This window comes from Drosophila mauritiana, unplaced genomic scaffold (genome assembly GCF_004382145.1).
Source record: "Drosophila mauritiana strain mau12 unplaced genomic scaffold, ASM438214v1 U_189, whole genome shotgun sequence".
NCBI lineage: Eukaryota > Metazoa > Arthropoda > Insecta > Diptera > Drosophilidae > Drosophila > Drosophila mauritiana.
This window is the reverse complement of record NW_022881321.1, coordinates 1,816-12,797: the sequence shown is the minus strand read 5'-3', so window position 1 is coordinate 12,797 and position 10,982 is coordinate 1,816. Positions and strand designations below refer to the sequence as shown.

At 39.3% G+C, this 10,982-nt stretch overlaps 3 non-coding genes across 3 annotated transcripts; all 3 read left to right on the top strand.

The window, feature by feature from the left end:
* The first annotated feature begins 1,151 nt into the window (after nucleotides 1-1,151).
* LOC117149285 lies at nucleotides 1,152-3,145 on the top strand. Its single transcript, XR_004460180.1, has one exon. It is a non-coding gene; the product is annotated as a small subunit ribosomal RNA (ribosomal RNA).
* A 686-nt stretch (nucleotides 3,146-3,831) lies between these two features.
* On the top strand, nucleotides 3,832-4,010 carry LOC117149283. Its single transcript, XR_004460178.1, has one exon. It is a non-coding gene; the product is annotated as a 5.8S ribosomal RNA (ribosomal RNA).
* A 395-nt stretch (nucleotides 4,011-4,405) lies between these two features.
* LOC117149288 lies at nucleotides 4,406-8,366 on the top strand. Its single transcript, XR_004460182.1, has one exon. It is a non-coding gene; the product is annotated as a large subunit ribosomal RNA (ribosomal RNA).
* Nucleotides 8,367-10,982: the final 2,616 nt, after the last annotated feature.

The following is a 10,982-nucleotide window of genomic DNA, read 5'->3' as shown; positions in this document are numbered from 1 at the left end:
AAAAACTACTATAGGTAGGCAGTGGTTGCCGACCTCTCATATTGTTCAAAACTTATGTATTCATATGATTTTGGCAATAATATGAGTAAATTAAATAATATACATATGAAAATGATTAATTATTATATGTATAAGGGAAAAAATAATCATATTATATATGAATAATGGAAAAAAAATGAAATGTTCCTATAATCTCTTAATATATAAGAGAATAGCCCGTATGTTGGGTGGCAAACGGAATTGAAAATACCCGCTTTGAGGACAGCGGGTTCAAAAACTACTATAGGTAGGCAGTGGTTGCCGACCTCCCGCATTATTCGAAATATTTATTTCGGATTATGTTTATATTGGTTACATACAATAAAGTATATTATTATCCGTACAAATTTGTTTCTCAGTTCTATAGAACACGGGACTTGGCTCCGCGGATAATAGGAATATACGCTTTATAGATAATATCGTTGAAACAAAAGTCAAGTTTCTATTATATATAGAATAACAAATCGTTTCCATATATTATCGTTAATTTTTGGAGGCAGGCAAATATTAATTTATTACCTGCCGTATAGTTGGATTATTATATCGTTACGGTATAATACAAATATGGATTCTTATGAAAGAAATATAAAATTATATATTAAATGTGGAAATATTATCATATGCGCTTGGTTTTATGTTATATATTACCAGAGATATATATGAAAAGAGATAAATTTTAAATTTATCTTCAAAATGCAAATGATTTAACTTAATATTTATATTGGTTAAACAAAAATTGTACATGTGTGGATACAATAATTATGTATGTTGGAAATAAAATGATATTTTATAATGAAATATGTATGTATAAAAAGATAAAATTATAGAAATATATATATTACAATAATTAGATGAAATTCTTGTTATATTGGTAAAACAAGTATAAATTAAAAATGAAAATATGGATTACGAATGCTATATAAAAATGGCCGTAATCGAATGGATTTTTTACTTATATATTTAAAATTTTACCCAAAGGCGAAATATTGAATTTTATTCAATATAATAAAAATCATGGAATTATATAAAGTGAAAAATCTATATATCTATATATCTATTATATTGCTTATTTCGATTCAAAATATATGAATGGAATATGAAGGAAAAACATTATTCTGGTTGATCCTGCCAGTAGTTATATGCTTGTCTCAAAGATTAAGCCATGCATGTCTAAGTACACACGAATTAAAAGTGAAACCGCAAAAGGCTCATTATATCAGTTATGGTTCCTTAGATCGTTAACAGTTACTTGGATAACTGTGGTAATTCTAGAGCTAATACATGCAATTAAAACATGAACCTTATGGGACATGTGCTTTTATTAGGCTAAAACCAAGCGATCGCAAGATCGTTATATTGGTTGAACTCTAGATAACATGCAGATCGTATGGTCTTGTACCGACGACAGATCTTTCAAATGTCTGCCCTATCAACTTTTGATGGTAGTATCTAGGACTACCATGGTTGCAACGGGTAACGGGGAATCAGGGTTCGATTCCGGAGAGGGAGCCTGAGAAACGGCTACCACATCTAAGGAAGGCAGCAGGCGCGTAAATTACCCACTCCCAGCTCGGGGAGGTAGTGACGAAAAATAACAATACAGGACTCATATCCGAGGCCCTGTAATTGGAATGAGTACACTTTAAATCCTTTAACAAGGACCAATTGGAGGGCAAGTCTGGTGCCAGCAGCCGCGGTAATTCCAGCTCCAATAGCGTATATTAAAGTTGTTGCGGTTAAAACGTTCGTAGTTGAACTTGTGCTTCATACGGGTAGTACAACTTACAATTGTGGTTAGTACTATACCTTTATGTATGTAAGCGTATTACCGGTGGAGTTCTTATATGTGATTAAATACTTGTATTTTTTCATATGTTCCTCCTATTTAAAAACCTGCACTAGTGCTCTTAAACGAGTGTTATTGTGGGCCGGTACTATTACTTTGAACAAATTAGAGTGCTTAAAGCAGGCTTCAAATGCCTGAATATTCTGTGCATGGGATAATGAAATAAGACCTCTGTTCTGCTTTCATTGGTTTTCAGATCAAGAGGTAATGATTAATAGAAGCAGTTTGGGGCATTAGTATTACGACGCGAGAGGTGAAATTCTTGGACCGTCGTAAGACTAACTTAAGCGAAAGCATTTGCCAAAGATGTTTTCATTAATCAAGAACGAAAGTTAGAGGTTCGAAGGCGATCAGATACCGCCCTAGTTCTAACCATAAACGATGCCAGCTAGCAATTGGGTGTAGCTACTTTTATGGCTCTCTCAGTCGCTTCCCGGGAAACCAAAGCTTTTGGGCTCCGGGGGAAGTATGGTTGCAAAGCTGAAACTTAAAGGAATTGACGGAAGGGCACCACCAGGAGTGGAGCCTGCGGCTTAATTTGACTCAACACGGGAAAACTTACCAGGTCCGAACATAAGTGTGTAAGACAGATTGATAGCTCTTTCTCGAATCTATGGGTGGTGGTGCATGGCCGTTCTTAGTTCGTGGAGTGATTTGTCTGGTTAATTCCGATAACGAACGAGACTCAAATATATTAAATAGATATCTTCAGGATTATGGTGCTGAAGCTTATGTAGCCTTCATTCATGGTGGCAGTAAAATGTTTATTGTGTTTGAATGTGTTTATGTAAGTGGAGCCGTACCTGTTGGTTTGTCCCATTATAAGGACACTAGCTTCTTAAATGGACAAATTGCGTCTAGCAATAATGAGATTGAGCAATAACAGGTCTGTGATGCCCTTAGATGTCCTGGGCTGCACGCGCGCTACAATGAAAGTATCAACGTGTATTTCCTAGACCGAGAGGTCCGGGTAAACCGCTGAACCACTTTCATGCTTGGGATTGTGAACTGAAACTGTTCACATGAACTTGGAATTCCCAGTAAGTGTGAGTCATTAACTCGCATTGATTACGTCCCTGCCCTTTGTACACACCGCCCGTCGCTACTACCGATTGAATTATTTAGTGAGGTCTCCGGACGTGATCACTGTGACGCCTTGCGTGTTACGGTTGTTTCGCAAAAGTTGACCGAACTTGATTATTTAGAGGAAGTAAAAGTCGTAACAAGGTTTCCGTAGGTGAACCTGCGGAAGGATCATTATTGTATAATATCCTTATCGTTAATAAACATTTGTTATAATACAAATAAATACAATTTACCAAAATAAAAATATTACAAAATGATTCCACGGAATCAAAAGTTAAAGTCAAAATAAAATGAAGATGGCTTTTATTTTATATGTGGGGCTTGGCAACCTCATAAAAAGACTTTAACATTATTAATGTTGTTGTGCGTATTTGTGGCAGTACCTACTACAACAATGGCGTTTCCTATAAAAACAAATTCTCGAAAATGGAAATCGAAGAAACTGAACAAAATTTGAAAGTAGAAGTCGAATTAAAATTAAAATAATTTTGAATGTGGTATTCAAAATAAGTGTGTGTGTATATGGACCATAATATACACGCGTTGCGAATATGTATTGTTCATCTATGTTATGAGCATACGTTGGCTAATGCAACAACCTAAAATATACAATGTTTGTACCTGTCATCCATCAGGTTAATGTTTTATATAAATTTTGCAGTATGTGTCACCCAAAATAGCAAACCATAACCAGATTTTTATGATACATAATGCTTATATGAAACTAAGACATATCGCAACATTTATTTTTAGGTATAAAAATAAATTTATTGAAGGAATTGATATATGCCAGTAAAATGGTGTATTTTTAATTTCTTTCAATAAAAACAATATTGATATTATATAAAAATGAATTATAAAACTCTAAGCGGTGGATCACTCGGCTCATGGGTCGATGAAGAACGCAGCAAACTGTGCGTCATCGTGTGAACTGCAGGACACATGAACATCGACATTTTGAACGCATATCGCAGTCCATGCTGTTATGTACTTTAATTAATTTTATAGTGCTGCTTGGACTACATATGGTTGAGGGTTGTAAGACTATGCTAATTAAGTTGTTTATAAATTTTTTATAAGCATATGGTATATTATTGGATTAAATAATGATTTTATTCATAATATTAAAAAAGAAATGAAAAACATTATCTCACATTTGAATGTGAAAAACGAAGAGAAATATTTTCTTTTTCAATCAAATAATACTGAGAAATGTCTAGCATAAAAAATTGAAATATTTTTCATCTAGAATTGTCTCTTATTAATGATTCGGAAAAAGAAAAATCTTGGTTTTGTTATTATTCTTCGTTGGTTCGTTAAATGGATAAAAAATAACTTTGCTTACAAGAACTATTGGAACTATTTATAACGAATTTAATTGATTGTTTTATCATTTATATATAAAGAATTTATGGCAAAAAATAGTTATATATACAACCTCAACTCATATGGGACTACCCCTGAATTTAAGCATATTAATTAGGGGAGGAAAAGAAACTAACAAGGATTTTCTTAGTAGCGGCGAGCGAAAAGAAAACAGTTCAGCACTAAGTCACTTTGTCTATATGGCAAATGTGAGATGCAGTGTATGGAGCGTCAATATTCTAGTATGAGAAATTAATGATTTAAGTCCTTCTTAAATGAGGCCATTTACCCATAGAGGGTGCCAGGCCCGTATAACGTTAATGATTACTAGATGATGTTTCCAAAGAGTCGTGTTGCTTGATAGTGCAGCACTAAGTGGGTGGTAAACTCCATCTAAAACTAAATATAACCATGAGACCGATAGTAAACAAGTACCGTGAGGGAAAGTTGAAAAGAACTCTGAATAGAGAGTTAAACAGTACGTGAAACTGCTTAGAGGTTAAGCCCGATGAACCTGAATATCCGTTATGGAAAATTCATCATTAAAATTGTAATATTTAAATAATATTATTAAGAATAATGTGCATTTTTTCCATATAAGGACATTGTAATCTATTAGCATATCCCAAATTTATCATAAAATATAACTTATAGTTTATTCCAATTAAATTGCTTGCATTTTAACACAGAATAAATGTTATTAATTTGATAAAGTGCTGATAGATTTATATTATTACAGAGCGTTAATTTTTCGGAATTATATAATGGCATAATTATCATTGATTTTTGTGTTTATTATATGCTCTTGTATGATTAACAATGCGAAAGATTCAGGATACCTTCGGGACCCGTCTTGAAACACGGACCAAGGAGTCTAACATATGTGCAAGTTATTGGGATGTAAACCTAATAGCGTAATTAACTTGACTAATAATGGGATTAGTTTTTTAGCTATTTATAGCTAATTAACACAATCCCGGGGCGTTCTATATAGTTATGTATAATGTATATTTATATTATTTATGCCTCTAACTGGAACGTACCTTGAGCATATATGCTGTGACCCGAAAGATGGTGAACTATACTTGATCAGGTTGAAGTCAGGGGAAACCCTGATGGAAGACCGAAACAGTTCTGACGTGCAAATCGATTGTCAGAATTGAGTATAGGGGCGAAAGACCAATCGAACCATCTAGTAGCTGGTTCCTTCCGAAGTTTCCCTCAGGATAGCTGGTGCATTTTAATATTATATAAAATAATCTTATCTGGTAAAGCGAATGATTAGAGGCCTTAGGGTCGAAACGATCTTAACCTATTCTCAAACTTTAAATGGGTAAGAACCTTAACTTTCTTGATATGAAGTTCAAGGTTATGATATAATGTGCCCAGTGGGCCACTTTTGGTAAGCAGAACTGGCGCTGTGGGATGAACCAAACGTAATGTTACGGTGCCCAAATTAACAACTCATGCAGATACCATGAAAGGCGTTGGTTGCTTAAAACAGCAGGACGGTGATCATGGAAGTCGAAATCCGCTAAGGAGTGTGTAACAACTCACCTGCCGAAGCAACTAGCCCTTAAAATGGATGGCGCTTAAGTTGTATACCTATACATTACCGCTAAAGTAGATGATTTATATTACTTGTGATATAAATTTTGAAACTTTAGTGAGTAGGAAGGTACAATGGTATGCGTAGAAGTGTTTGGCGTAAGCCTGCATGGAGCTGCCATTGGTACAGATCTTGGTGGTAGTAGCAAATAATCGAATGAGACCTTGGAGGACTGAAGTGGAGAAGGGTTTCGTGTGAACAGTGGTTGATCACGAGTTAGTCGGTCCTAAGTTCAAGGCGAAAGCCGAAAATTTTCAAGTAAAACAAAAATGCCTAACTATATAAACAAAGCGAATATAATACACTTGAATAATTTTGAACGAAAGGGAATACGGTTCCAATTCCGTAACCTGTTGAGTATCCGTTTGTTATTAAATATGGGCCTCGTGCTCATCCTGGCAACAGGAACGACCATAAAGAAGCCGTCGAGAGATATCGGAAGAGTTTTCTTTTCTGTTTTATAGCCGTACTACCATGGAAGTCTTTCGCAGAGAGATATGGTAGATGGGCTAGAAGAGCATGACATATACTGTTGTGTCGATATTTTCTCCTCGGACCTTGAAAATTTATGGTGGGGACACGCAAACTTCTCAACAGGCCGTACCAATATCCGCAGCTGGTCTCCAAGGTGAAGAGTCTCTAGTCGATAGAATAATGTAGGTAAGGGAAGTCGGCAAATTAGATCCGTAACTTCGGGATAAGGATTGGCTCTGAAGATTGAGATAGTCGGGCTTGATTGGGAAACAATAACATGGTTTATGTGCTCGTTCTGGGTAAATAGAGTTTCTAGCATTTATGTTAGTTACTTGTTCCCCGGATAGTTTAGTTACGTAGCCAATTGTGGAACTTTCTTGCTAAAATTTTTAAGAATACTATTTGGGTTAAACCAATTAGTTCTTATCAATTATAACGATTATCAATTAACAATCAATTCAGAACTGGCACGGACTTGGGGAATCCGACTGTCTAATTAAAACAAAGCATTGTGATGGCCCTAGCGGGTGTTGACACAATGTGATTTCTGCCCAGTGCTCTGAATGTCAAAGTGAAGAAATTCAAGTAAGCGCGGGTCAACGGCGGGAGTAACTATGACTCTCTTAAGGTAGCCAAATGCCTCGTCATCTAATTAGTGACGCGCATGAATGGATTAACGAGATTCCTACTGTCCCTATCTACTATCTAGCGAAACCACAGCCAAGGGAACGGGCTTGGAATAATTAGCGGGGAAAGAAGACCCTTTTGAGCTTGACTCTAATCTGGCAGTGTAAGGAGACATAAGAGGTGTAGAATAAGTGGGAGATATTAGACCTCGGTTTGGTATCGTCAATGAAATACCACTACTCTTATTGTTTCCTTACTTACTTGATTAAATGGAACGTGTATCATTTCCTAGCCATTATACGGATATATTTATTATATCTTATGGTATTGGGTTTTGATGCAAGCTTCTTGATCAAAGTATCACGAGTTTGTTATATAATCGCAAACAAATTCTTTAATAAAACGATGCATTTATGTATTTTTGATTTGAAAATTTGGTATAACTCCAATTACTCAGGTATGATCCAATTCAAGGACATTGCCAGGTAGGGAGTTTGACTGGGGCGGTACATCTCTCAAATAATAACGGAGGTGTCCCAAGGCCAGCTCAGTGCGGACAGAAACCACACATAGAGCAAAAGGGCAAATGCTGACTTGATCTCGGTGTTCAGTACACACAGGGACAGCAAAAGCTCGGCCTATCGATCCTTTTGGTTTAAAGAGTTTTTAACAAGAGGTGTCAGAAAAGTTACCATAGGGATAACTGGCTTGTGGCGGCCAAGCGTTCATAGCGACGTCGCTTTTTGATCCTTCGATGTCGGCTCTTCCTATCATTGTGAAGCAAAATTCACCAAGCGTTGGATTGTTCACCCATGCAAGGGAACGTGAGCTGGGTTTAGACCGTCGTGAGACAGGTTAGTTTTACCCTACTAATGACAAAACGTTGTTGCGACAGCATTCCTGCGTAGTACGAGAGGAACCGCAGGTACGGACCAATGGCACAATACTTGTTCGAGCGAACAGTGGTATGACGCTACGTCCGTTGGATTATGCCTGAACGCCTCTAAGGTCGTATCCGTGCTGGACTGCAATGATAAATAAGGGGCAATTTGCATTGTATGGCTTCTAAACCATTTAAAGTTTATAATTTATTTTATAAACGACAATGGATGTGATGCCAATGTAATTTGTAACATAGTAAATTAGGAGGATCTTCGATCACCTGATGCCGCGCTAGTTACATATAAAAGCATTATTTAATACAATGACAAAGCCTAGAATCAATTGTAAACGACTTTTGTAACAGGCAAGGTGTTGTAAGTGGTTGAGCAGCTGCCATACTGCGATCCACTGAAGCTTATCCTTTGCTTGATGATTCGATAAATAAATGATTTTTCCTGTAGCCAAACAAACACCTCGTCATCAATTTAGTGACGCATATGATATTGTCCCTATCATATAATTTTTGATATAAAGACTTTAAAGAATTATATCAAGTTGCCAAATACCTCGTCATCAATTTAGTGACGCATATGATATTGTCCCTATCGTATAATTTTGATATAAAGACTTTAAAGAATTCTATCACGTTGCCAAATACCTCGTCATCAATTTAGTTTTTTTTTTTTTTTTTTGTGTATCTGTTTTATTTATTTAAAATCTGTCCTAATGGACAATAATTAAATTTTATGTGGGGGAACATTGACATACGGGGAGTACTTAAAATGTACTTGGGTAGGGGTTACAAATTTACATTAATGTTGCGTGAGGTCAAGCGGGTGCGTTCTCTGCAGACGTCTTGTGGATTGACTGTTGTCTAACAGATTGATGGCCAGGTGGTTGGGGTGATTCTCCAGTCTTCTGGCGTATCTCTCACTGAGTCGGTAGATCTCGTCTTCCACCCAGGGAATTCCGAGCTCCTCGTGGATGGCAGTATTCTCGTGATAGGGATGGGCGTTGGAGACTATTCTCAAGCATCGGTTCTGGAATTGCTGGATCTTTCTTCTGTTTGAAGCACTTGTGGTGCCCCACAGCTGGATTCCATAAGTCCATATTGGCTTGAGAATAGTCTTGTAGACAAGCAGCTTCGTTTTGTCCCTCAGCTTGGAACTTTTCCCAACAAGCCAGTGGAGTTGCTTAAGGCGTATGTTGGCCTGGGTACGCTTCCTATCAATGTGAGGGCCCCATGTCAGCCTTCTATCCAGTGTAAGCCCTAGGTATTTGGAGGTGCTGGTAGTGGGGATCGTGTCGCCGTCAAGAGTGACCGGAGGGCATTCTCCTCTGCGCAGGGAAAATGTTGTATGGGAGGATTTTTCGGCGTTAACCGCAATATTCCATCGTTTTAGCCATGGATTCAAAGCATCCAGTTGCCTCTGGATGATGGCTGAAGCTCCATCTGGATTAGTAGCGGTGGCGAGGAACGCGGTGTCGTCGGCATAGGTGGCTATTGTGAGGTGACGGGAGGGTATTATAGGAAGGTCTGCTGTGAAGAGGGTGTAGAGGATGGGACCAAGGACGCTGCCTTGAGGTACTCCGGCTCTTATGGGCCTTGGCGTGCTGGATGAGGATCCGCAACGCACTTGGAATTCTCTTCCTTCGGTGTAAGATTTGAGTAGAGCGTAGTGGGAACTGGGAAGGTGGGACTTGAGTTTGTGGAGGAGACCGGAATGCCACACTCTGTCAAACGCCTGCTTGACATCGAGGAAGACGGCCGAACAGTATCTTTTCTTCTCGAATGCATCGAGGATTCTTGATACGAGCCGGTGGCATTGTTCGGGTGTTCCATGAGATCGCCTGAATCCAAACTGGTGATCCGGGATCAAACCAGCCTCGTCCAGTACTGGCAACACTCTGCGCAGAAATACTCTTTCGAGTATTTTGGAGAGTATTGCCAGCAAACTAATCGGTCTATATGAGGCAAGATTGGCTTCAGGTTTTCCGGGTTTAAGGATGAGGATGACTTCTGCACGTTTCCATGATCTCGGGAAGTACCCTAGTGAGAAGCAGCTGTTGAAGATGTTAGCCAACATCTGGGAGCAAGGAGGAGGCATAATTTTGAGGGAAGTGGCGTCGATACGATCCAGTCCGGGGGATTTGCTGGCCTTTAGGGAGGCGATCTCCTGCGCAACCTCTTCAGGGGTGACGGGCTCTATCGGCAAGCTGGGTGGAGATGGACTCTCAAGGAACCTGGTGGTGGCAGCACGCTCTTCACCAGTGCATCTGTTGAATGGGGTGAATGCGTTCTGGAGGTGATCTGCGAATGCTTCTGCTCTTTCGTCATCGGAACGGCACCAAGAGCCATCCGCTTTGCGCACTGGCGACGCCTTTTTTGCAGGCCTCCTGATGTGGCGCGTGACATGCCACAGATTGTGTTGCGGGTCACCAGGTTCCAGCTCTTCAAGGAATCGATTGAATGAGTCCTGCCGTAGTGTGCAAAGCTTGACCTTAAGCTCCTTGCTGGCTCTGTTGAGTGCCGCTTTATCCCTTGGGTTGCGCGAGGAGAAACCAAATACGTCTGAGGCGCCTCTTCTCCGCCACGAAGGCCGCAATCTCTGGAGACCAAAGGTGGAGATCTCGCTCAGGTGTTCTCGGGTAGTTGGAGGAGGAGGGTTGGCGAACTTAGCCGCATTGTGCATTTCCTCAGTGAGTGTATAATCGCCGCATCAATGTCTCTTGGGGAGGAAAGAGGAGGATCCAGGTCCAGGGAGGATAGCATCCAGAAGGTAAATTTGGAGGAGTCGGTATGCTTCCCGGTGAGTCTTCTGGGCAGGTCTTTTTTAGGACTGGGATATTGAGGAGCATTCTTATTGCACTGTGGTCGGATAGCAGCTTGTTGTATGTGGTGCATGAGAGTCTGGCTTGTCCTATGCCTTTGGAGATGGCAAAATCCAAGAGGTCGGGAGACAAGGCAGGGTTAGTAGGCCAGTGGGTTGGCTCACCAGTGGAGTGGCAATTCAGTCTTCTGCTCTGCACGAACTTGTGGAGCGTTCTGCCTTT